General features: G+C 38.7%; 1 protein-coding gene across 1 annotated transcript in view; it reads right to left on the reverse strand.

Annotated features, from left to right (window-relative positions):
• Positions 1-25,793, reverse strand: part of NPY1R (neuropeptide Y receptor Y1) — a 133,641-nt gene extending 107,848 nt beyond the window's left edge. Inside the window, exon 1 of the mRNA XM_082243202.1 lies at positions 25,369-25,793. The gene's annotated coding sequence lies outside the window, so the exon portion shown is untranslated. The remainder of the gene's footprint in view (positions 1-25,368) is intronic.
• Between the last annotated feature and the right edge of the window lie 610 nt (positions 25,794-26,403).

The raw sequence follows: 26,403 nt of genomic DNA on the forward strand, positions 1-26,403 counted from the left end.
CAGATACATCACCCTGCCCATTGAGAGACCACTACATGTGCTCAACTCATTTATTTTTTAGTTAGTTGGTGGTAGTATCTGCCCTGCTGCTGTGTGCTGTGAAGTGCACATACCACACGCAGGAGGAGGACAGTCAGGATGCTCGGGGCTCTAGTGGCTGGCTGGCTGTGGGGAGGGCTGTTCAGGGCTCCAGGTCCTGGCTGGCTGGCTGTGGGGGGGATGCTCGGGGCTCCAGGTCCTGGCTGGCTGGCTGGCTGCAAGATAGTGGGGACACTCAGGGCTCCAGTGGCTTGCTTGCTGCCTGCAAGGTGCCTGCAAAGTGGGGATGATATCACTGCTGCGCCTCGGGTCAAAAGAGAGAAGAGGAAGGGGCGGAGGCTTTTTATTCAGCTCCTGCACTAACCCACCAATCAGCTCCCGTACCCATCCACCACCGCTGTGTTTTTCTCCCAGGAGAGGGAGGGCGCGACTAGGTGACGTCATTCGCATTGATGCAGAATCGGGAACGGTCGCATCGCGATGCATCCATTCCCTGAATAAACTCAGCAGCCCTACTGGATGGTAACCTCACTGTTCGTGTTTTGGACATTTACATTCTCTTTTGTTAACAATAGTAAACAGGACAAATAGAGAGGGTGAATCTCCATAGCAGGGACACAGACAGACATATAAACCTGACAGGTGTTCTAATCCCTCTCCAATCTATCCAATAATAGTAATAAATAAAAAATATATCCTTTAGTTAGGCTGGGTTCACAGTTATGCAAATTGGATCCGGGTTTCCCTGCATCCAATTCGCATGAAACGAGAGTGTGACTGGCTCTTAACCTCCTTGGCGGTAATCCCAAGCTTGACTCGGGGTTGATTTTTCATATCAGGAACGGTAACCCCGAGTCACGCTCCGGGTGGATTGCAGAGAGCGCAGCGGTGTTCTCTTACCTTATCCTGGCGATCCAGCGATGATCTCTCATTGCTGAGATCGCCAGCCGAGAGTCCCGCCACTCCTCCGTCCCTCCGTCGGTGTGATCACTTCCTAGTTCCGTTCCCTGCAGCAGCAATGCTGCATGGGAGCGGAACTAGGGAGGGAAATTCAAAAAAAAAAAAAAAAAAAACGTTACACAAAACACATTTTATATTTTATATATATATATATATGCATATATATATATATATATATATATATATGCATATATGCATATATATATATGCATATATATATATATATATATATATATATATATATATATATATATATATTATTGATTCAATTATAATTCATGCGTTATATATTATATATATATATATATATATATATATATATATATATATATATATATATATATATATATATATATACACACATATATCTATATATAATATATAATGCATGAATTATAATCTAATCAATAATATAATTTTATTATATATATTATATATTAAATAATAAAATAATATTATTGATTCGATTATAATTCACGTGTTTGTGTTTCAAATTTATCACATCTGGGATGTCTACTAGAGTCTTGTTTTGGTCAGCTTTAAGTCAGTAATTACTAAGAATTGTAGGCCTATAATACATAACGCCAAATTTCCATGAAAAGAATTGTACCGCTTTTGGTATGTAATTCCTGACATACTCATACCGCCAGGGAGGTTAATGGAGCCAGTTCACACAGCTCCAGGGCGGCTGTGGAGAGCATTGCAGAAGGGTCCTGTGTGCCTTTTGGCTCAATTTCAGGTCCAAATTCAGGCATAAAATTGGACCTGATTCGCACCAGAAAAGGTGAGCAAGGATGCACCAGACCCCTGCTGTGACCCCCGCCGCAGCTAGTGTGAATCCAGTCTTATACTTTAATGGGATATAAATAGATTTAATGATAAAGGCAGACAACTAGGGTTCAGTTCATATCCCAGATTTGTCTTGTAAAGCAGCACATTCAACAGAATGAAATAAAAAGTAAAGGATCATTTTCTTTTGTTGGCCCAGTGCAGACAAAGCAACATTCAGTCAATCAGTAATTTTTTTTTCCTAGACCCAATTTAATATCTGGCTGTATTGTGAATATTTGTGATGTTCTCAGAACTAAACGCTCAGATTTCAAGGAGCTAATTTCTCCAGTGCAGGCAATGTGAGAAGAGAAGGGTGAAAATTCAATTATAGTATAAAGAAAATGAAAAACTAGGACATTACAAAAAAAAGGCACGGCAGTTAACTGACAATGTCTCAATCTTACATCTTTTCCTAAATTGTTTTTCTTTTTTTAACTCAGTATAAAAATTGGAAAATTTTAACAGTGTTTATTATTTTAGCTGGATAAACTTTGTACATTTTTTGAATGAAGAAAAGAAAAGCTGTGTAATGTAATAGTTAACTCTCAATATTCATATTTTTTCATTATGCAAGCACATTTTTCAGGATTTTGAACTTACAATATGACCCGGCGTCTTTATCAGGTCAGGCAGTGCTCTAAAATCTTTTTTTTCCTCCACAAATTCACTGTTAAAACAAGGGACACATTTTTTTTTTTTTCAGTGGCGCCAACTATGGCTTTATTTTCTCTGCTACAGTTCAATACATTTAAAATAATAATGCAGTAGCATAAATTCTTTTTTAATCCCATTAAGAGTTTTATAATAAAACATGAAGTGGAACAGTTATCCATGTGCAGCTGGCTCTGCAGTATGTGCCTGTGCACTCAAACAAGCTGACACATGCACGCTTCATCACCAAACACACCACAAAGCCTGACCGAGAAAAATTCCACAGGAGGAAGCCCGTCTGTTACTCCTCAGGGATGAATAATGCCTGCCTTTGCCTGCTGATAGCCCACTCCAGCACAGACAGAGAGTATATTAGGCATAGAAACTTTAAAATACCATAACTGATTCGATCCGCTCCAAGCCTGCAGTATTAGTCTCCCAGGTACTCTGTATTCAGGTGCTGGCATAAATAGAGCACATCTCGCTCCAAACTTTAATATGCCATGCAGGTACCACTGCACGCTGTATTTAAAGCGTTTGTTACCCCAACAGTTCATATTCCTGACATGTGCCTGCTGTACCATGTACTTGTATGTGAAAGTATCCTGTTCTCTTTGTATTGTTTCCTTTCTGTAAAATCCCTGGTGTTCCTGCCAGTCCCTCTGCTTTCCTACTAAAAACTGACCATACTAAGCAGGAGAACACACGGTGGTCAGTTCTCTAGCTGTGCTGGGAACTCAGCCTGCTCTCCTCCAATGATCACACTTGTCCTGACACCCCCCCCCCCACGCTGCACAGCTATTCACTGGCAAGCTCAGTGTGCTGCTGTTTCTCCTCCCCCCAGCTCTAGGGCCCTGTTCACACTGGAGCATATTTCAGCTCGTAAAACGCTCATCTCTTAAGTCTCAAAAGCCCAACAAGCAAAATCCTGTTCATTTCAATGGCCCCTGTTTACATCTGAGCATTTTGTCACCTGAAGCAAAACGCCTAAAGCTCAAAAAAGTACATGAGCTTCCTTTTTGGCAGATTAGAATCATTTTTGTTAGATGTTAATGCCTGCCTCCAAACACCTGCAAATAACACCTAAAAAAAGGCCTAACCCCCCCCCCCCCCAAAAAAAAAAAAGACGCCTGAAAAAAGCCCAGAAAAAGCCTGGAAACGATACACTCAGGTAAAAATGGAGCCTTGTGTAGCTGAAAACAGAGGGAACACAGGGAATTTAATCACTTTTTTTTAAAAAAAGGGAAAAAGGGTATTTATAATGTTTTTTTTTATCTTTACAAAAATATTTTGCCTTTCATTTCTATTTGAAACTGAAGTGGTTGTTTTTTAAGGTGATCATTTACAATCACTTTAACTTCGATGTAAGGTAAATGACAGACAGATTTCAGCCCAGATCCCGGCCCATCAGTTTCACCCCTTTGACATGTTTCACCCACATTGGGCTTAATCATGCAGCGTTTACTGCATGCCATACTATAGAACAGTGATGGCGAACCCATGGCACGCGTGCCACAGCTGGCACTCCGAGCCATCACTGAGGGCACGCGAGCAGGGCCACCATCTTTTCTCTTGTCCATAACAGAACAAAATAGAAACAGAACAGAAATAAAAAGGAGAAGCTGTTGCCAGGCACACTGGACACCGAAGCCGGTGAGTGCTAAACTGACTGCAGTCCCTCTTGAGGTAGGTGATCATCCCCAGAGTTGGCACTTTGAAATAAATAAGTTGGTTTTGTGTCGCAGTTTGGGCACTCAGGCTCAAAAAGGTTCGCCATCACTGCTATAGAAGTACTAGCCTTGTGTGAATCTGTCCAGCAAACATTTTTTGATGTTTATTACTATACCTGATATTTTAGTGGTTTTCAAGTAAATGTTTGGAGTATTTTAACTAGGAAGAAAAACGTGGAGGCTGCTGTTTCTGAGCTCTGAAAGTTCAAATGCAAGTTGCTTGGCTGCCATATTTGGTTCTTGTTTCAATAGCCTGAACCATTGACCCAGAACATGAAGGTAGACAAGAGCCTCATTTGAACAAGGAACATTTACAATAATGATCGACAGATATCATTTTTTTATTTATTTCAGATTCCTGAAATAAATCATTGTTGTTCCTCTGTTCTCCTGTGCTGAGTGGGTCAAATGGGAGTGGTTTCATAATGAGGAAAGCTGCTGGGCCTGCATCCCTTTAGACGTGTTCCTATTGGGAGTATCTCACTAAAAATTACATTTTTGTTGCAGGGGATGCCAGAAATCTGACTTGTATCTTAGGCAGACTTCTGGGAAAATTGGTGAGCCAATCACACAAACAGAAAATGATGTTTCTGGGGTGTGGCCAGTACACATTCTGTGTACAGAACAGCTCCAGGTAGCCATATTGCATTGCATTTTCAGAACATTACAACAGCTGCAGATTGAAAAGGAAAGTATATTTTTTTAATAACATTCAATTACAATATGATTTACATATGTCGCAATTGTATACGCTATATTGTTTTTTCTTTATTTGCTGATTTTTTTTTCCCCAACGAAAGTGGAGTTACTCTTCAAAGCTAGTGGATCAAAATAGCCAGGCTTCTAACATTTTAATAAGGAGTAGTAGCCCCCATTTATTCAAACGACAGGCTTATATAGATTATGATGATGTGAAAATTGCAGTGATACATTGTTGTGCTGTAAGCTTGTTCATGTCATGCAGTGTCCTCCAATATTTTTTCAAATACATCTGGTTATTGTAAGTACGCATTTTTGAAGCTGCACATGTTCTTAGTAAGAAAACCCAATCATCTATTTTTTTTAATAAAACGTAGTAGTAAGTTGTCAATATTATATTTAGTAATAAAAATGATTTTTTAGAAAGGTGTATGATTTATCAATCATCTTTGTATCAGTGTCACTCTCAGGAATAATGATGAGAGAAAAATGCAATGGGGTTGGAGAAAGCAAGACAGGGGAGCCTAATACAGTATAGTTTATTTTGTTTTTTCATAGCTACGAATATGGAAAATAGTGGAAAAATATTACTTACATCTGAATAGATTGTAGTAAACCATCAAAATGGTACACAACACAATTTATCATGTTCATGGGTGACCAGCTTAGAAAATGCAGAATTCAGTTTGGGAAGAGTTTCGTTTTCCAGATGGCAAAGTAATAATGCCTGATATGGGCTTATATAATTATGTATACAATGAAAAACACAAATATGTGGTGTGTAAATAATTTAATATACATCATCCGCACACACAGCATAACTGTGCAATGCTATGGAAAGCCAACTATTTACATATCCCTAACAAGCAGTAACATGCTTTAAAGCAAGCCTTCACTGACCTCTGCATGTGCAGTAATCATGGGGTAATTCATCCTAAAAGTTCAAAGAAAAAATGTTTTTCTCTTTTTCTTTCTTTACTAGATTATTGTATTTCTTGCCAGCAGTGAGCTGGCTCCTAAACAGGTTTATTATCTGTAATATACACGCAGGGAAGAAAAACAGGAAGAGGAAAGAGAGCAAAAAGTCCCAACTTGAATAACTACATTGACTCTCTTGTGAACTTTGAGGATAAATGTCTCCACAGTGTCTGCCGGTACAGAGATCAGTAATGGCTTTTTTTTTTTTAAAGCTTAATTACTGCTTGTTGGTAATATGTATATAGTTGAATATCCATAACCATTTATTTTATAAAGTAAGAATATTGGGGTTTGGAAACTTTTTTTCCTTCTTAAAGTTTATATTGCATGTTTTAAAAATGAAGTTTCACATGTTTCCACTATATTTATACAATGTATTTAACATAAACACAATTCATGACAAAGATTTCTAAGAACAGTATGGATTATGTAAATAGACCACACAGAAGAAGCTGCCTACCTTGAAGCTTGAATTGTCTAACTGAAACCTCAAACTGGACATCAAATAAGACACAATTTTTGCACTTTTGAGTGCTGTAAACAGCTTTTATTTATTTATTTATTTTTTTAAGGGCAGAGTAAATTAAAAAAATGTAGCATAAATCTCCACCTGCTGGCTAGATAGCAAATTACATGATGATGATTTTTAATATTTGTTATTTAGTACTGTGCAACTTTAACTGGTAATCGAACGGTCATGCAACACTATACCCAAACAAAATTTATATAATTTTTTTCCCACAAATAGAGATTTCTTTTGGTGATATTTGATTACCACTTTTTTTTTCATCTTTTATTATATAAATGAAAGATGAACTAATGGCAGTGATCAGCAGTTTATATTGGGACTGCAATAGTGTGAAGGACAATCTGACACTAACTTATATTAAGTGGGAGCTTACTAACTGCCACTGACATCACCAGTGACACTAATACAGCGATCAGTGCTAATACTATACACTGTGACTGTACTAATGACACTGGCTGGTAAGGAGGTAACATCTAGGGTAATTAACCTCTTGCAGACCGCCTACCACACTTTTGCACTTTTACTGTGGCAAGTCGGCTCTATCGTGCAAAACAACGTACCCGTACATCAGTTCATGCAATAGACACTGGGGGGCGTGCGCGCACTTACGGAGGCGGGATCGCGTGCTGATTGGACACGGGGATGACAGTCAGCAAGTCCAGTGGACACGATGTCCGCTGGCCACCCACGATCATTCCCCAGAGAGGCAGAGCGGCGATCTGCCTATGTAAACAAGGCAGATAGCTGTTCTGACAGGGGGGAAAATAGAGATCTTGTGTTCCTGCTAAGCAGGAACACTGATCTCTGTCTTCCCCTAGTCAAAGCAACCCCCACACAGTTAGCAAGCACCAGCTAAGCAAATAGTTAACCCTTTGATCACTCCTGATGTTAACCCCTTCCCTGCCAGTGTCATTAGTACAGTTATAGTGCATATTTTTAGCACTGATCACAGTAATAATGTCACTGGTTCCCAAAAAACTGTCAGTTAGCTGTCTGATTTGTCTGCCGAAATGTCACAGTCCGGCAAAAAATTGCTGATATCTGCCATTACTAGTTTAAAAAAAAAAAAAAAGAAAAATGCCATAAAAGATAACCTATAGTTTGAAGACGCAATAACTTTTGCGCAAACCAATCGAAATACGCTTGTTGGGATTTTTTTTAACCAAATATATGTAGCAGAATACACATTGGCCTAAATTGATGAAGAAATTTGATTTTCACATTTTTTTTATTGGATGTGTTTTATAGCCATTGCCGGTAAGGGAACCCGGCAGTGAAGCCTTGCGCATGCATGCCTTTGGTTATTGGCCAGAAAACAGAGGAAGGAGGAGCAAGGAGGAGGGAGGCCGGACTGCTGACGTACCTCACCGCGGTGAGCTCCGATAGAAGTGGGGACAGGGTGCCTGTCCAAAACAGGTACCCGCTCCCCGCACTCCCCTGAAAGGTGCCAAATGTGGCACCAGAGTGGGGGGAGAAGACCGATAAGCGGAAGTTCCACTTTTGAGTGAAACGCCGCTTTAGGATTACCAAGCCTATACATTTCATACCTCAATAATTGGTAATCCATAAACGATGCTAATCATTAATGTTTATGATTACAGATTAAAAGCAAACACCTTAGTTTGTAGAGTATTACTACAAGATTTAACATTAACTAACAAAATAGGAAAAAAGAGAGTTTCTAAAAAGAACAATATTCATAATTCATAAACCCATTAAACTTGGCAATAGGAAGAGCATGTTAGATACTGCAATTATCTTGGAGTGATTATTCCCAGGCAAGCAAATTTGGACTGCTCTCTCTGCCACATAGTTAACAGACAGTTTTATTTAAAAATGATTTTGTTTTTTTGCTGTATTTTTTCATTTAAATGCATGTAATAAAATTATTTTTTAACACAGAGCCTCACAATTCAAATACATCAGCTCACTGCAGTATCTTTCACTCCCCTCCAATACCATAATAAAAACTGCTTATCAATTATGAGGATTGTGCTCTTTATTTGGGCTTTTTGTCTCTCTTTTCTGTTTGGATGTTACTGGCTACTGGAGATGGGCTCAGGCGTGTTCAGGATCCCAGTCCCAACCCACCTGTCCCATCCCGCCAGGAAGCCAACACTGTACACCCCTAATCACTGGCTATGAGACACTTCCCCGTCTACAGCGGCACAGCGGTTTGCAGTGCCGACTTCCTGGCGGAATCAGGCAAGGTGGGTTGGGATTGGGATCTCGAATATGCCTGAGCCCCAATCTTTACTGGCTACAATTCAGATATGAACAGTGTCATGTCCCAGAGAGCTTTGCCTAGATTAAAAGTGAAGTGTTTGGCAGATAGGCTACATCCCCCGTATAGACTGCAAGGCATAATGATTTTTAGTTTTGCTTAGAAATATTGTGATCTGGTACTTATGGTGCCGTGCCTCAATACTGATATATGTCAAAACAGAGAATATTTGCCCATGGGACTTTGTATGAAGCATGATACATGGATGGTAATTTTATTTTTTATTATTTATTTGTTATTTTACTATCCATGTATCATGCCTCATACAAAGTCTCATGGGCAAATATTCTCTGTAATAATTTTTTTAATTTTTTAGGTAAAAATAAAATCTCAGCATTTGTCCCACTGCTGCTGATCAGCAATGAGTTGCTATGAAACCTCCTCTTAGTAGTTGTTGTAGACAGGAGACAGGTTTACTAAGGGCTCATGCACACTGCAGCTCAAAAAAAGCTGCTTTTACAGGCATTTGAGCTTTTGTTTCTCTTCCTAAAAGCTTGAAGAAGCTTGTGCTTTTTTGTGCTCTTTTTCACATTTTTATTACGCTTCTTTGAGCTTTTTTGAGCATATGCATTTTTTTCCACAAACCCTTACCTCAGCTATTTTTTTTCCTATTTTTTGTGCATTTTCAAGCTTTTTTGCACGTTTTCATGCTTGTTTGTGCTGTTTGGGCACTTAAGTGTCTTTTCTGTTCAAAATCTCCTCTCCAAAACATAAGTTTGGTAATTTTTTTTTTTCTGCCTGTAAACCCCTGAAAAAGTCATAGTGTGTATGGACACATTGGCTAACATGGAGTTTCCAGGCAGAAAAAATGAGAGCTCAAAAAAGCTCAAAAGCCTGTAGGAGCCGCTTCTTTGAGCTGCAGTGTGCATGAGCCCATACGCCCCTTTCACACTAGTTTGCTTCAAAACTGCTTTTGCAGTACTTTTATGGCGCTTTGAGGCTTTTAAATGGGAATAAAATAAGCGCACTCTTCAGAAATGTGTGCAATTGACAAATAAGAAAATGCTATATAAGAAATAGTGCAGTGCAAATACAGCGCAAAGATCAGTGAAAAAGCTATTTGTCAATATTAAATTTCTAGAATGCAGCTGTTCATAAATTGTGGTACCCAAAATTCACAAATGCAAAAGAAATAAATCACAGCGCAAACAATAGTGAATCATATACAAAATAAATAAGGTTCTACTCAAAATAAAAACTCATAAAGTGCACCGTGCAAATATGTGCAAAAAAGGCTGGAGTGTAGAAACCATGTAAACATATGCAATAGTAAATAAAGTGCCAGTCCAGATAAAATAGTTCTTTAAGATCTCAGTAGATGGTAAGATATATACAGTCCCAAAAATGTATCCCACGAAAGTGCTGGAGTGCCAGGATGAAAGTGCACAAACATGCAATATTTTGCGGTGCTGTGAGCAAGTGCCGGTCCTCCCCCTTTGGGTGTTCACTTACCGGACAATGATGACCCCTATGCTGTATAGCTATAGAGATCGACAGGGCTTATGTCCTAGTAAGGAACCGACTGTGAAAAACTCCTCCAAGCCAGATGTATCTCCACAGATGTAAATACCCCGATACATGTATTGGAGAAAAGGATGCTCACATAGTGTAAATCCGATAAAAGAATGTTTATTTGTGCAGATAATAAAAACAAACTCACATTTCGTGGCTGTATTTAAGGCGTATATGGTAAAAAATCTCGTCCTTCCTGGTAGCTGGTGCCGCTAGAACGCACCGTGGTTTCGGCGTGCGTTCCACCGCACCGGAAGTGACGTATCCCCAAGACGTAGACCGGAATTGCGTCGACGCGTTTCGCCCTCCTCTTCCGGGCGTTTTCACAGACGAAAATACGTCTGTATTTTTTCCTGAGAGCGGTACACACCTACCTTTATATAATAAATAGCAAGGTGTAAATAACTTAAATCCACCAAAGAAAAAACTACTATCACAAAAGCTGTGTTTGGTGACAATTAGTGCAACAACACCCCATAAAGTGTAGATATCCCACACTGAGAAGAAACAAATGGCATAAACTTTCCACAAAGTTTGCACAAATAGGGAAAGAAAGTCCTTTCGGACACAAGTCCATTGGTTTCTTCAAATTAAATTTCCTGTGAAGAATGAATGTGTCCAAAACACTTGTATCTTCACCCAAGGGCAGGGTAGGGCATGCGCTGTGGATGGCTCCTTACCAAAAAGATACCAATAATTGGCAGTCAAGATGAATCGACGGCCTGTATCCTCACAGTATATCGTCCCCTCCTTTCCATATACACCTTGTGCTTGTGAAGAAAATATAGTGAATGGCTCCTTACCAGAAATGACATATATATTAGACTTGAAACGTGTGTATATATGTTGCCTGCAATGTAGTTCCCATAGTAATCCAGAAGGGCAGTATGGAAGGTCAGTCCTCTCCTTTGCTCCACCACTGACACCAATCAAATGAAAATGGGTCCTCATGGCTCATGGGGGGGGGGGTCAAACAGTGAGGAAGCAGACTAATAGTGCATTATCTTTAAAACAACATGGATTTATTGAAAATTGCCCTTACATATAACGAAGAATAAACAAACACGTTTTCAAGCCGGCATGGCCGCCTGCAGAAATAGAGACGGCGCGGCTCTCTTATGTCCTACGCATTTCCCCCGAATAGGCTTCAGCTGGAAATGATAAGGAGCCATCCACAGTGCATGCCCTACCCTGTCCTAGGGTGAAGATACGAGTGTTTTGGACACATTCACTCTTCATGGGAAATTTAATTTGAAGAAACCAATGGACTTGTGTCCGAAAGGACTTTCTTTCCCTATTTGTGCAAACTTTGTGGAAAGTTTTTGCCATTTGTTTCTTCTTAGTGTGGGATATCTACACTTTATGGGGTGTTGTTACACTAATTGTCACCAAACACAGCTTTCGTGATAGTATTTTTTTCTTTGGTGGATTTAAGTTATTTACACCTTGCTATTTCTTATATAGCATTTTCTTATTTGTCACTTGCACAAATTTCTGGAGAGCGCGCTTATTTTTTTCCCATTTATTGCATTCTCTAGTTCCTAGAGTTTAAGTGCTGCCTCCCCAACACACAGGTTAGCACTCATAATATACACTATTTGCTTTGAGGCATTTGTGGTACGATTTTTAAAGGGCACGTGACTCAAAAACTGCTCCAAATACGCTGTGGGGCGCTTTTGAGGTGTTTTAGAGGAGCTTTTGAAGAGCTTCTTAATCATTTCAATGGAAAGGGGTGTTTTTGGGGCACTTCTTTTAGCTCTCCAAAGATGCTGCATGCAGGATTTTTTTCGCCGCACTGCCAGCACACTGCCCCATTGTGAAAGCATTTATTGATTTTAATGGGAAGCATTTTTTTCTTGAGCTTTTCGGGTGCTTTTTTTAACGCAAGCCTGAGCTACTGGTAAAGCAGCTGACTGATGGTAATTCCAACCCTACCAATCAAGCGTAGAAGTTTTACCTTTTATTTTTTATAGTCATGCGTATGTCCAGAGCAAGATATAATAGCACAGGTAATAGGTTTATAGCTGCATAACTAAAACCTGGAAATGTTATATTACACCAACAGATTGCCACCAAGATTACAAACCAGTCTACAGTATTTCATGACTATCAAGCAGATCCAAACATTTTTTTCTAGCAAAATATTATTTTTCTTTGTATGAAAACAAGCAGTATAGAAGCAGAATTGGTACATTTAATAAGTGTTTTTCTAGAAGCCTCTGGAAATTTTATTTTATGTGTTATCCTAACAGAAGTCATTATTCACCTCTTATGTGTCCCTAATGTCTCCATTAAGTAGTAGTAGATGTAGGCATTAACATAGATATACATGCCTGGTATATATTACAGATACAACTTTATTTTATATAAATCTCAGCAAGCTGCTATGGGAACATCGGTATTCTATAATGACTCTTTTGAGCAACAGCAAGTACTTCAGGATGATATCCAGACTCCATAATGAATCGCTAAATGTAGAATACAAATGATCCACTGCAGATGGTGGAGGAGGAAAAATGACCCTGACAATAACCAGGATAATGTTCCTAGTGAAAATAGTTTTTTTTTTTTTTTAAGAATAAGTATTATGTTTTAAACTGGATGTTCTTAACACTCAGATTAACACTTTTGACTCAAAAATAATATTTTGATTGAAGTAGCGTTTTTAAACTAACCAACAAATCCTATCAGTTTAACCTGTTTTGTCTGGCACCCCTCTCCTCAAAAAGCATTTTTTTTTTTAATAAATTCCATTAAATTAGTTGAAACCAGGTAGATTTATACTACCTTTATTATATTAACTCACAATCCATCCACTATATTAGCAGTTAGCATTGTTAACATGTTCTTATGGCCTGCCTCATGCACATTAGACTTTATAAAAACTTCTAGATTGTAAGCTCTATCGAGCAGGGCCCGGCCTCTAAATCCTCCTGTATTGAATTGTATTGTAACTGTATCGTCTACCCTCATATTGTAAAGCGCTGCGCAAACTGTTGGCACTATATACCGTATTTATCGGCGTATAACACGCACTTTTTCCTCCTAAAAATGGAGGGCAAAACACCAGTGCGTGTTATACGCCGATCTATTAAAAAAAAAACAGTCCAGGCAGTGCTGAGAGGCAGTGAAGGGGGGCGGGCCGGGCCGAGTAGAAGGAAGGAAGAGCGGTTGCTGTCATAGGAAGTGCCGCCTCCTATGATAGACAGCCCAGTGATCCAATGCCGGGACGCAGGACGTGTGACGTCTATCATAGGCGCCGGGACTACTGATGACAGCGGCCGCTCCTCCTCGCTTCTCCTCGGTCCGGCCCGCCCCCCTCTGCCTCTCAGCTGCCTTTTTAAAATACCGGTATGTCACCGCACTCTGCAATGGCGCTGGCGAGGCTGCTGTTACTTTGCCCTGCATTGATGGACACTGCGCTGGCGAGGCTGCACTGGGGGACACTGCGCTGGCGAGGCTGCACTGGGGGACACTGCACTGGCGAGGCTGCACTGGGGGACACTGCGCTGGTGAGGCTGCACTGGGGGACACTGCGCTGGCGAGGCTGCACTGGTGGACACTGCGCTGGCGAGGCTGCACTGGGGGACACTGCGCTGGCGAGGCTGCACTGGGGGACACTGCACTGGCGAGGCTGCACTGATGGACACTGCGCTGGCTAGGCTGCATTGATGAACACTGCGCTGGCGAGGCTGCATTGATGAACACTGCGCTGATGAGGCTGAATGAACCCTGCGCTGATGAGGCTGCATTCACGGGCACTGGTAAGACTGCATTTGATTAAAAAAAATAAGTTCTGAGTTCAAATTTCAAATTTAAGCTTTTTTCCTAAAATTTACCTCCTAAATTTGGGGTGCGTGTTATACGCCGGTGCGTGTTATACGCCGATAAATACGGTAAATCCTGTATAATAATAATAAAAATAAAAACACCAGTAGCTTTGGAATATGTTTTGCAGTAGCATTTTTTAAGCAAACCTATAATTCCCACAAAAGCTGATGCCTCAAACACATTCATAATAGCCACATTTTTTCAGCATTTTTCAGAGTTAGAGCATTTTTACAGCTGAAAAACCTCTCTTCAAACCCACTAGTTCTGGTGTTTTTTTCCAGCAAAAAAATGACCTGGCCAAAAAACACTGATATAAGCCTATGTGTGCATGGACACATAGCATAACATGCTGGGGGGGGGGGGGGTATTGGCTGCAGAATAAAAAAGGCCTGAAGCCAAAAATAGCAACTGTAAAAATGTCCAGTGTGCAGGAGGCCTAAAACCTACACCTAAGAATTAAAAAACTAAATGCAGCCAAAGTAATAACTGAAACATTGGCACATGGGATTTAACTTACAGTCAGTAAGATGTGTCCCTTGTGCTGATCCCTCTTCTTTCAGTTAAAATTCCCCTATGCCCCCCCCCCCCCCAGCCTCAATGCAGTAATCTTTTGGTTAATACAGCTACGGGGCTGTCACAGGCTGTCATCAAGAAATGTCTATGCCTACCCTTTCCACCCAGCTGCTTGATTCAAAGAAGCTACAGTTTCAGAGAGTCAGGGGTTGCAACAGAAATTGCAACAAAAAAATCTAAACTGCTAAGACATCTACTGAGAAATCTGTGACTAGCAATGATTCTGAAGAATTCTCCTGTGCACCACATATTAGCTCTTCTAGACTGGAAATTTCACAGCAATCAGTGGCAACATCAACAGCAGCTTCTTCAACCCTTAATGAGATGGAACTGGATCTGTTTAAATTTGAAATGGAGACAAATTTTCCATGTTTAACAAAAACCTGTTATATGGGGCCCCCATCTAACCCCCAGGGCCTATAGCAGCTACGTGGGCTGCTATGGGTATAGTTGTGCCAATGACCAATAAATGCATCAATTCTACCCATATTTTTTTATAAATGGTTTTACCTGTTGCACCTGTTTTGTACACTCCTCATTCTGTGCATTAAGGGCAATCTATTACGTTAAAAAAGATCAGCAGTAAAAAAGTGGCTTATTTTTGCTCAATAAGGAGAGAAAAACAGCTGACAACATTTTCAAAGCTCCTCCGATCCCCAATGACTTCCATGCCAAAATCCAAGTAACAATACAAGCCATTTGTAAACTGCCAAAGTTCCAAAATCGTTAATTTCATTTATCAGTTTCCAGCCACACTTAGGAAAGATTTGTATGTTTAATTTAATTTTCCAATTATAGATCAAAATTATTGAAGTATATTTGCTAGGCATTTGATTTGCTCTGCCATGCAAGGCAAGTGTGTATAGTACTACAATGCAAATAATTAATTTATGTAACACTGCAAATTAATTTTTCTAGGAGACTGGGAGATTGGAAATGATTATTCCAAGAATGCCTATGCAGAGTGATCAAAGCAAGTAAAATGTAATTGGACTTTCCCTTTCAAGTACAAGTGCTGTCAGTTACTTGCAGCAGGGAACAAATTTTACATGCACTCGCTCAGAAAAGTAAGTGATATAATATAGGCTATGATAATACATGAGCTTTTTGTCCTTTATTGTACTTCTATCTCAGTGTCAGCTGAACAAACGTTAGCAATCTAAATTGGCAAGTTTGTGTGTGTGTGTGTGTGTGTGTGTGTGTGTGTGTGTGTGTGTGTGTGTGTCCGTCCACTGTGACTATCATTTCCATCTGACTCTTCCGCTGGAAGCCTTTATAATCTCTTTACTGGTTAATCCAAAACATCTATACAAACCAGCCTCCTGCTGCTTTGGAGAAATAAAATGTCTGTACAGTACAAACCATCGGGATGTGAAGAAGCCTGACTTTTTAATGAATGATTCATTTTGTTGTAATGGGAGAGACAAACGGGATGCAAACAACACCACCATTTAATTGTTCATTGGCCTACAATGTGTTGGAAATGTTGGGGAAATAAGAATTGAGTCAAAGTTATAGCTTTTTTTTTTTTTATAGCTTTATATTTAGCTATATGATCAGTACAGAATGTTAACAGGTTTCTTCCTAGAAGGTATTCTTAAAGGGTAACTCCACTTTCATGGGGAAAAACAAATAGCAAATATAGAAGAAACAATATAGCGTATACAATTGCGACACAAGTCATATTGTAATTGAATGTTATTAAAAATGACCTTTCCTTTTCAATCTGCAGCTTTTGTCATTTTCTGAAAATGCAATGCAATATGGCTACCTTGAGCTGTTCTGTACACAGAATGTGTACTGACCACACCCCAGAAACATTATTTCCTGCTTGTGTGATTGGCTCACCAATTTTCCTGGAAGTCTACTTAAGATACAAGTCAGATTTCTGGTTCACCTGCAATAAAAATGTCATTTTGGTGAGATTCTCCCAAGAGGAACACGTCTAATGGGATGCAGGCCCAGCAGCTTCCCTCATTAGAGCCCTGCAGCTGCCACAGCTGATAGATAATTATAAAACCACTCCCATTTGACCCACTCAGCACAGAGGTACAGAGGAACAAACAATGTTTTTTTTCAGAATAACAAAAGGTGGGAATCTGCAACAAAGTTTTTTAAAATCCTTGTAATGTACAGAAATCACCCAGAGGGGAAAGTTTTTTTCTTGACAAAAGTGGAGTTACACTTTAAGCTCACCTCCATATGTACTACAAGTATAGGAAATTATTTATACTATTTGCACGTATATACTTTATATATATATTTTTTTTTTATAATAGAAAGGAAGATAAAAAAACACACCTGGATAAATAAAAACAGGCAACAGTCCAACAATACCACAATCCATATACTACAAGTATAGGAAATTATTTATACTATTTGCACATATATACTTTTTATATATATATATTTTTTTTAGAATAGAAAGGAAGATAAAAAAACACACCTGGATAAATAAAAACAGGCAACAGTCCAACAGACCAATCCATATAGGCAAAATGAAGACAGGTTGCAGCACAAACTTCTTCTTTAATGAGAAAAACAAATTTGTCACATTAATATATCAAATGTGCCAGGTATTTTTAAGCTGAACTCCATTTGTAGTACAAATATAAGGAATAATTGATGCTGATTTTTTATATATACTATATCAACTATATCATATATCACCAAAAGTATTGGGACACCTGCCTTTACACGCAATAATAAGTTGGCTATAACAACTTCAACTCTTCTGGGAAGACTGTCCACTAGGTCTAGGAGTGTGTCTATGGGAATGTTTGACCATTCTTCCAGAATCACATTAATGAGGTCAGGCACTGATGTTGGAGAGAAGGCCTGGCTCACAGTTTGTGCTCTAATTCATCCCAAAAGTGTTCTATTGGGTTGAAGTCAGCACTCTTTGCAGGTCAGTCAAGTTCCTCCACCCCAAACTCACTCATTCATGTCTTGACTTTGCTTTGTACACTGGTCCCACTGATCTAAATCATTTGGTGGAGGAGGGATTATGGTGTGCGGTTGTTTTTCAGGGGTTGAACTTGGCTCTTAGTTCCAGTGAAGGGAATTCTTAAGGTGTCAGCATACCAAGATTTTGTGGATAATTTCATGCTCCCAAATTTGTGGGAACAGTCTGGGGATGGCCCCTTCCTGTTCCAACATGACGGTGCACCAGTGCACAAGCTCAGTATGAGTGAGTATGCAGGGGAGGAACTTAACTGGCCTGCAAAGAGTGCTGACCTCAACTCAATAGAACACCTATGGGATGAATTAGAGCAAGCCAGTGTTGTCACATGAAAAGATATAATAAAATATTTACAAAACTGTGAGGGGTGTATTCACTTTTGTGAGATACTGTATATATATATATATATATATATATATATATATATATATATATATATATATATATATTACTGTGTTTTAGGCAGGTGTGAAGAAATGCTGTAAATTAGGAATGATTTTAGAAATAGAAGTGTCAATAGTTTTTATTTTTTTAAATAGAATGGAAGATAAATGAACAGAATAGAAATCCAAATTAAATCAATACTTGGTAATTTGGTGTGACCACAATCTGCCCTCAAAACAGCATAATTTCTTCTAGGTACACTGGCATATAATTTTTTTTAGGAATATGCAGGTAGGTTGTTCCAAACATTTTGGAGAATTAATCACAGATCCTCTGTGGATGTAGGCTGCCTTAAATCCTTCTGCCTCTTCATGTAATCCCAGACAAACTCGATGATGTTGAGATTAGGGCTCTGTGGTTGCCAAACCATCATTTCCAGCACTCCTTCTTCTTCCTCACGCTGGACATGACTCTTAATGACATTGGCTCTATGTTTGGGCTCACTGTCATGCTGTAGAATAAATTTGGGGGTCAATCACATGTCTCTGTGATGGTATGGCATGATGGATAAGTATCTGTCTGTATTTCTCAGCATTGAGGACACCAAATTGCCAACTCCATTTGCAGAAATTGTAGCCCCAAACTTGCAGGTAGTCTCCTCTATGCTTCACTGTTGCCTGCAGGCATTCGTTATTGCACCACTTTTCAGCCCTTCAGTGAACAAATTGCCTCTTACTACAGCCACATTTTTTAAATTTTGACTGAGCAATCCAGATCACCTGATCCCCCTTTTCTGCACCCTAGTTTCTGTGTTTACATGCATAGTTGGGTCAGAGTTTGGCCACAATTCTTTCATGAAGACCACTTCTGGCAAGGTACCTGGGTTCCACTGGTTTCATCAGTTCTGTGCTGATGGCACTGCTGGACTTCTTCTGATGTCAAAAGGAAGTAAGCATGATGTGTTTTTCATTTGCTGCATTAATTTTGGTGCCATGGTGTGACATGAATCTGTCTTCTACTACAACATAACCTATGTAGCAGAGTTTGACCACTCCTCATCCAGTTTTGAACCTCCTACACAGCTGTTTCGGTTTCAGGTAATGACTGTGTTTAAACCTACATATGTTTGGGATGGAGGAACTTGACCGGCCTGCATAGAGTCCTAACCTTAACCCGATAAAACATCTTTGGGATGAATTAGAGTGGAGACTGCGAGTTCGTCCACATCAGTAGTTTTGGCTCTGAGGAAGCGCCCTTCTCTTCTTGTTGTTGTTTTTCAGTGTATTTGGATACTCTTGGTCCCGAGGGGGCGGCAAGACCTTAGGTGGTGTCAATAAAGACCACACAAGACCACACACCTTCTTGCATACCACTCGAGCACAGGAGAAATATTGCTTTTCGTCCACATCAGTGCCTAACCTCATAAATGCGTTTCTGGAAGAATGGTCAAACATTCCCGTAGACACACTCCTAATCCTTGTGGACAGCCTTCCCAGAAGAGTTAAAGCTGTTATAGCTGCAAAGGGTGGGCCAACTCATTATTGAACCCTAAAAACTAAGACTAGGATGCCATTAAAGTACATGTGCGTGTAAATGGGCAGGTGTCCTGATACTTTTGGTAATATAGTGTGTATATATATATATATATATATATATATATACTGTATATATATATATATATATATATATATATATATATATATATATATATAGATATATATATATATATATATATATATATATATATAGATATATATATAGATATTCACACACACAGGGCTTTTTCCAGACAGAACATGCTGGCTCCACTGAACCCTCCATGCACACAGTTGCAGCAGCCCCAGAATCCTGTACCCACCCTGCAGCCTGCACTCTTGTACTGTCATGAGGGAGATTTGGGGGTTGGAGTAGAGCACCATACTGGGAGAGAAGGGTGATTTGAGTGTAAGAGGGAGTCATTTTGGTTGTAAAGTGGCCAGTGAGATATGCACTCTTAATCCTGCACTCTGTACACAGGGCACTCATGAACCCTGCACTATGTACATAGTGCACTCCTGAACTCTACTCTGTATGTAGTGCCCTTCTGAACTCTGCATTCTGCACTCTGTATGTAGTGCATCCCTGAACTCTGTATGTAGTGCACTTCTGAATCCTGTTCTCTGTAAGCAGCGTACTCCTGAACCCTGCATTCAGTAAGCAGCCCACTCCTGTACGTAGTGCACTCATGAACCCTGCACTTTGTAGGTAGTGTACTCCGGAACCCTGTACTCTGCAGGTAGTGCACTCTTGAACCCTGCACTCTGTATGTAGTGCACTCCTGAACCCTGCACTCTCTGTATAGTGCACTTCCAAACCCTGTGCTTTGTAAGCAGAACACTTCTGAACCCTGCATTCTGTAAGCAGCCCACTCCTGTATCCTGCACTCTGTATGTAGTGAAATATTGAATACTGCAGTAGGTATGTGGTGCACTTCTGAACCCTGCACTCCTTACATAGCACACTCCTGAACTCTGCATTGTCTACATAGTGCACTCCTAAACACTGCACTCTGTATGTAGTGCACTACTGAACTCTGCTGTCTGTATATAACTCACTCTTGAACTCTGCACTCTGCACATATTACACTCCTCGTATTTAATGTCCCTTTAAGAACCCCCCACTGTGAAATCTGGCCACACCCACCATTTTATGTGGCATGCTCTTCCTGGGATGAGGGGGTGTTTAGCAGGGGGGGCATAGGAGGGGTGTGATTGAGTTCCTTTACCTATTCTCTGAGGAGAAAAAAGCCCTGTAGATATATAGAAATATAGAGTATTATTTTCTTGGGACAAAGGCAAAGATTCAGTTATACAGACAATTCAATTTTTAATCTTGTTTTTAACACAATGCGGGGCTTCTTTACAATAGTTAGCTGTTATTTCTGTCATTTCAAACGTTCTCATCTCTGCAAAGAAATTTAAGGTTTTCATTTTCTGAATTGTATGCCATTTTAATCCTTTGCTATATGCACTCAGTGGAAGTGGAATAGTGTACACACATATATTTAAACTTTAGGTTTTCTATCTAGAATAAAATACATATACTGTATGTTAGCCACCGTCATCATATCATTATGCAAACATCTCCTGGTTTAAAGCTGATCTCTGAACAGTAATAAAAGAAAAATGAATGTAGCTCTGTAACCATTTATGCATATTTACATTCATTTTTCTTGAAGCAAGTAGTGTAAATATCTGCACTTGACCTGGTATACGCTTTTTGCAGTCCTTATATAGAAGACCTGAAGTGTAAGAGGAAGAAGCAGTACAAAGAACCAGTAGGTTCATCTGCTGACAGGGAGCAAGCTACTAGGAAGAGTAAGCAAAGTGATAGAGAGATTAACTCATCACTGCTGCTGTTTCTTCTGTCACTGTCCAATCACAGGCTGAGGTGGGTGCAGAATGACCTAGGCTCTGAAGAAATTAATTCAATAATATTGGTGATCAAACTGAGGACTCCTAATGGAAGAAAAAGGTGCTACAGAGGAATTATCTGGATTGAAGAAAATATTGCAGCAAAAGCTGTTTTTATTTTAAATCTTTTCATTGGCTATTCATTTTTATTCTAATTTTGAGTGCTGTTTTAAATTTACCCTATTTTCGAATAGCTAGTATTACTCTGGGAATATTGGTCTGATAATGTCATGTTTCTGATGTGGTAGTCAAATAATGCCATGGTTGATGTTTGCTGGGCAGATGATATTATGGCTGATATATGGCACATAATGCCATGACTGTGTTTTAATGGTCAGATTATGTTGTGATTGAAGTCTGATGTACAGATTATGTTGTGATTGAAGTCTGATGTACAGATTATGTTGTGATTGAAGTCTGATGTACAGATTATGTTGTGATTGAAGTCTGATGTACAGATTATGTTGTGGCTGATTCATGATGGCCATATGATGCTGCAGTTCAAGTATGCTGAACAGAGTATGCCATGGACGATGTATACTGGTCAGATTATGCTGTGGTTGATTTGTGTTGAGCAGATACTGTGGTTGAGGTATATTGGAAAGATTATGTTGTGTTAGAGGTATGATGGACAGATTATACTGTGGTCAAACTATAACGGGCAGGTTATGCTGTAGTTGAGGTATACTGTGCAAATCTGCTTGTTGTTCAGGTATTCTGGGCATTTAGGTATGATGGTGTGATTTTATAATGTTTGAGGTATGCTAGGCAGATTATGCCATGATTGAAGTATGCTGGGTGTACTTTGCCTTGCTTGAGGTACAGTGGGCATATTATGCCATACCTATGGTATATTGGGCAGACTATACTGTGACTGGGTTTGAGCAAAGAGGATTTCATACATTTAGTCTAGAATATCTTGACAGAGGGCAAAATTCATATATACATTCTGTACTCCCATATAGTGCACAGTTACAAAACAGGCTGTATCTATAATGTATCAGTAAGTGTTGAGTAGGTATAGTGATAGGTACTTCAATGTCAAAGCCTTCAAGCCCATAGTGACTAAGAGGTGATTCCCAATGGAAGTAGAAATTCCCAACCACAACATTGTTACTACAAAGTAACGAGAATAATCTGGGCTTTAAATCACTTACTTTTGGGAAATGGGTCAGAGGAAACAACAGGCTACCTTTTACAAACATGTGGGTTTGCCTAATCCATTTTTACACTAAAATAAACTAAAAATAAGTATAAAATGCATGACTGATATTTGGATAATATGGTAAAAAAATTATAAATACCTTGCAAATCAACCTAGGAATTTAGGGCATTCACATTAAACTAAGCAAGACCAATGAAACGTTTGAAAGTTTGGCTGTTGCACTTATGTTAACAGCACATTTTCCACCAGGGGCGCTATTTCATTAATGCCTTGTTTCATTGCAGCTCCCTTTAACAATATAAACATGCGAGTTTTTAAGCTACATAACCTGCTGTAAGTAAAACTACACAGAGTTTAAACCAATAACAAATGATATCCTATCTATAACCGAATACTAATGCATTTCCCTCTGTGGCATACATAAAGCAAGACAATGTGCACATTTAATTTACAATATATATATATATATATATATATATATATATATATATATATATATATATATATATATATATATATAATTTTTTTTAATGGAGTAGGAGATAGCCAGTCTGCATAAACATTTGGTAATGGTAATATACAAAGCATCACTTAACATTCCAAGATTTTATCTAGGCTACATCTTCCCAATTACATTTTTTTGAGTAAGTGATATCTTTCCTTTACAAAGTGGGACATTGGGAGCATATCCACATGTTAAAGCCAACATAATGTATAAGGTGACTGCAAACAACTGGAAGCTTTAAGTAAATTTCCTACTAAAACAGATATAGATAGCAAATTAAATGGAGGCAATGTAAGTTAATTATGCTTGATTCTACTGAGCAGACAATGTTTAATTCTATTAGAACCCATTTCACCCAGTGCTAGCTTCTCCCTATCATTTATCCATAATGAACTAATAAACTATGGATGGATTATTAAAACAGCCTTGTCCTCAATTACAGCGTTGATGATAAGAGCAAAAGAACAAATGCTTTAAGTGGGTAGCTTGTAAATTGAGAAGTTTGAACTGGAAGGGAATGATCAAGTTGAAGGTAATGAAAAGAAACAATAAAACATTCATATAAACTATCTCTGCATTGCTAAAAAGTGGATTTGCATGTTAGCTTATATAAACATGTATAAAACTGGCTGAGCCATAAATATCAATAGCTAATAAAAAGCTACCTGGGTAATGTCAACTTAATAGCATTATCATGTCTGGAGCTACACTGTCATTATGTTGAAATGAATGTATAATAATAATCACATACATGGACCCTTTTGTCAAATTAACTTCTGTCTTTGATCCTAAACAGCCACCTGCCAAGGCGGTTCATCATGAGTAGCAATGCAGTGAGATTCAGTATAAAGTATGTTACTACCTTATGTTTATAAAAAAAAAAAATGCCATACCCCTTTTTGGTTGTCACCACAATCTTATCTTATATAGCCCACCAAGCTGAAGCATTCGGCTCCCCATTCCAAATATGCAATCCGATGGTACAATCTTCTTTAGATCTACCAACAAATATGTAGTGCAAAGGTCTCCTTGGTTGGATACAAATTGACTGGATAGGTCAGGTAGGTCCTCAGATTACCTAGTTTTTTTTTTCATAGTCTAAATTTGATTATATGAAACTGTATGGGTGGTGTTTAATGTTTAATCTGAGGTAGGTCCTCAGATTACCTTTTTTTTTTTTTTTTTCATAGTCTAAATTTGATTATATGAAACTGTATGGGTGGTGTTTAATGTTTAATCTGAGGTAGGTCCTCAGATTACCTAGTTTTTTTTTTCTTAATCTAAATTTGATTATATGAAACTGTATGGGTGGTGTTTAATGTTTAATCTGAGGTAGGTCCTCGGATTACCTAGTTTTTTTTTCTTAATCTAAATTTGATTATATGAAACTGTATGGGTGGTGTTTAAAGTTTAATCTGAGGTAGGTCCTCAGATTACCTAGTTTTTTTTTTTTCTTAATCTAAATTTGATTATATGAAACTGGTGGTGTTTAATGTGTATAGTGAGCCTGATGAGAAGTACAAAGCCACTATTCTATCTGAACTTAGTTCAACAACTTAACCTGTAAAGAGCAAGGATGTGTTAGGCAGGCCATCTTGATTCTTGAAAATGAATGGCAATGCACATGGTGTACAAGAATGCTCACCTAAGAGTCCTTAAGAGTGAACAGGTGAGAAGGTTTCAGTAAGTCATTATATAAGAGATAGTAAGCAGTTTGGAGCTCACAGCTTATATGGAAACCAAGAAGCACAATGTATTTATTAAATACTATACATACATACATACATATATAGATATATATATATATATATATATATATATATATATATATATATATATATATATATATATATATATATATATATATCTTCATATATATATATATATATATATATATCTTTTTATATATATATATATATATATATATATATATATATATATATATATATATATATATATATATATATATATATATATATATTAACAATTGCTAGGAATAGGATAACAAGCAAAGTCTGGCTGTCATATGAAGGCTAGAGCAAATCACCAAGACACCTAGAAATATGCTTACATCTGCAGATATTAGGATTCAGCAGCAGAACACATCGCTGGCTGTATTATAGATTTCCCTGCTGTGGTGTGTATGCTCAGCAAGACAAACAGCTAACTGACACACATCTACTATCTTTTAGATTTAACCTGATGCTTTTACCTACTACATGCCAGAGTTGCAAGTCCACAAATGCAAGATCACAATAAAAAAAAAAAAAAACTGTACTGTACCTTCCTATGAATTCTGCATCTTCTTCCTGCACATGGAAATGGATAAAGAATGTAGAGACAGAAAATGGGAATGGGGCATAGCTCCAGGTTTTTTTTTTTTCTTTGCTTGAGACTGTAAAGATTGTAGAAGATTCAGCGACGCCCCCTTAGCTGTCAGCTCCACCTAACTCTCACATCACATGCTAATCTGCAAAGCTTCACATCTTGCAATGCTGGCTACAAAAAAACCCCATCACCTTCACATTACCCATCTGGGGGTGTGTTGCTTAGTAATCCGGAGAGAAATGCAATTAGATAGAAAACCACAGAAAAAAAAAAGCTGCTTGAGCTGACAACAGCTTTGAAGTGTGTGGAAGTTTGGATTGCCAAGCTGGATATAGGTCCCTGTAATATGTTTGCAGGTCACTGCCACCTGGTGGATACATGCAATTATTGTTTTCACATCAGATGACAGCGATTTAAAAAGTCAGGAGCTGCTCTGATCAGCGATCTTGTAACGAACGATGTTGTAAAGCTTCATTCTGTGCTGGGCTCTATGTGCATGCATATAACCTGGGGCTACAGCATTAGCTATGCAATGAGGTGACTTGTAAATCCATAGTGATCTGAGTTCACATGTAAAAAGCAAAATGTTATGGACAGGATGCTGTCCATAGATCTGACAACACATTCATACTGGAATAGGTGAGGAGCAGTGATAACGATCTCAGCCCAGCCGGGTTATCTACCTTCAGCACCTTGGACAGCGCTGTCCATTGCAGTGTATAGATATCACCATGAGCTGATAACAAGCCTCTCCTGTCATTGCCGGACCATCATCTGTCAGATAATCATCTACTTCACATCTCCCAGTGCCTAGTCTACTACATAATTACCGCTCAATCACCCATTTCCATGAAAGCAACAATTAAACCACAGATGTCTGTAGCAGTGGAAAAACAATCGTATTCCACCCTTAAATCTCAGCGAACTATTCTTCAGGATATAATGAAAGTATTGATCTTCATGATAATCGATCTCTTATACTTACTTATT

This window comes from Pelophylax lessonae, assembly GCF_965119305.1.
Source record: "Pelophylax lessonae genome assembly, chromosome: 1".
Classification (NCBI taxonomy): domain Eukaryota; kingdom Metazoa; phylum Chordata; class Amphibia; order Anura; family Ranidae; genus Pelophylax; species Pelophylax lessonae.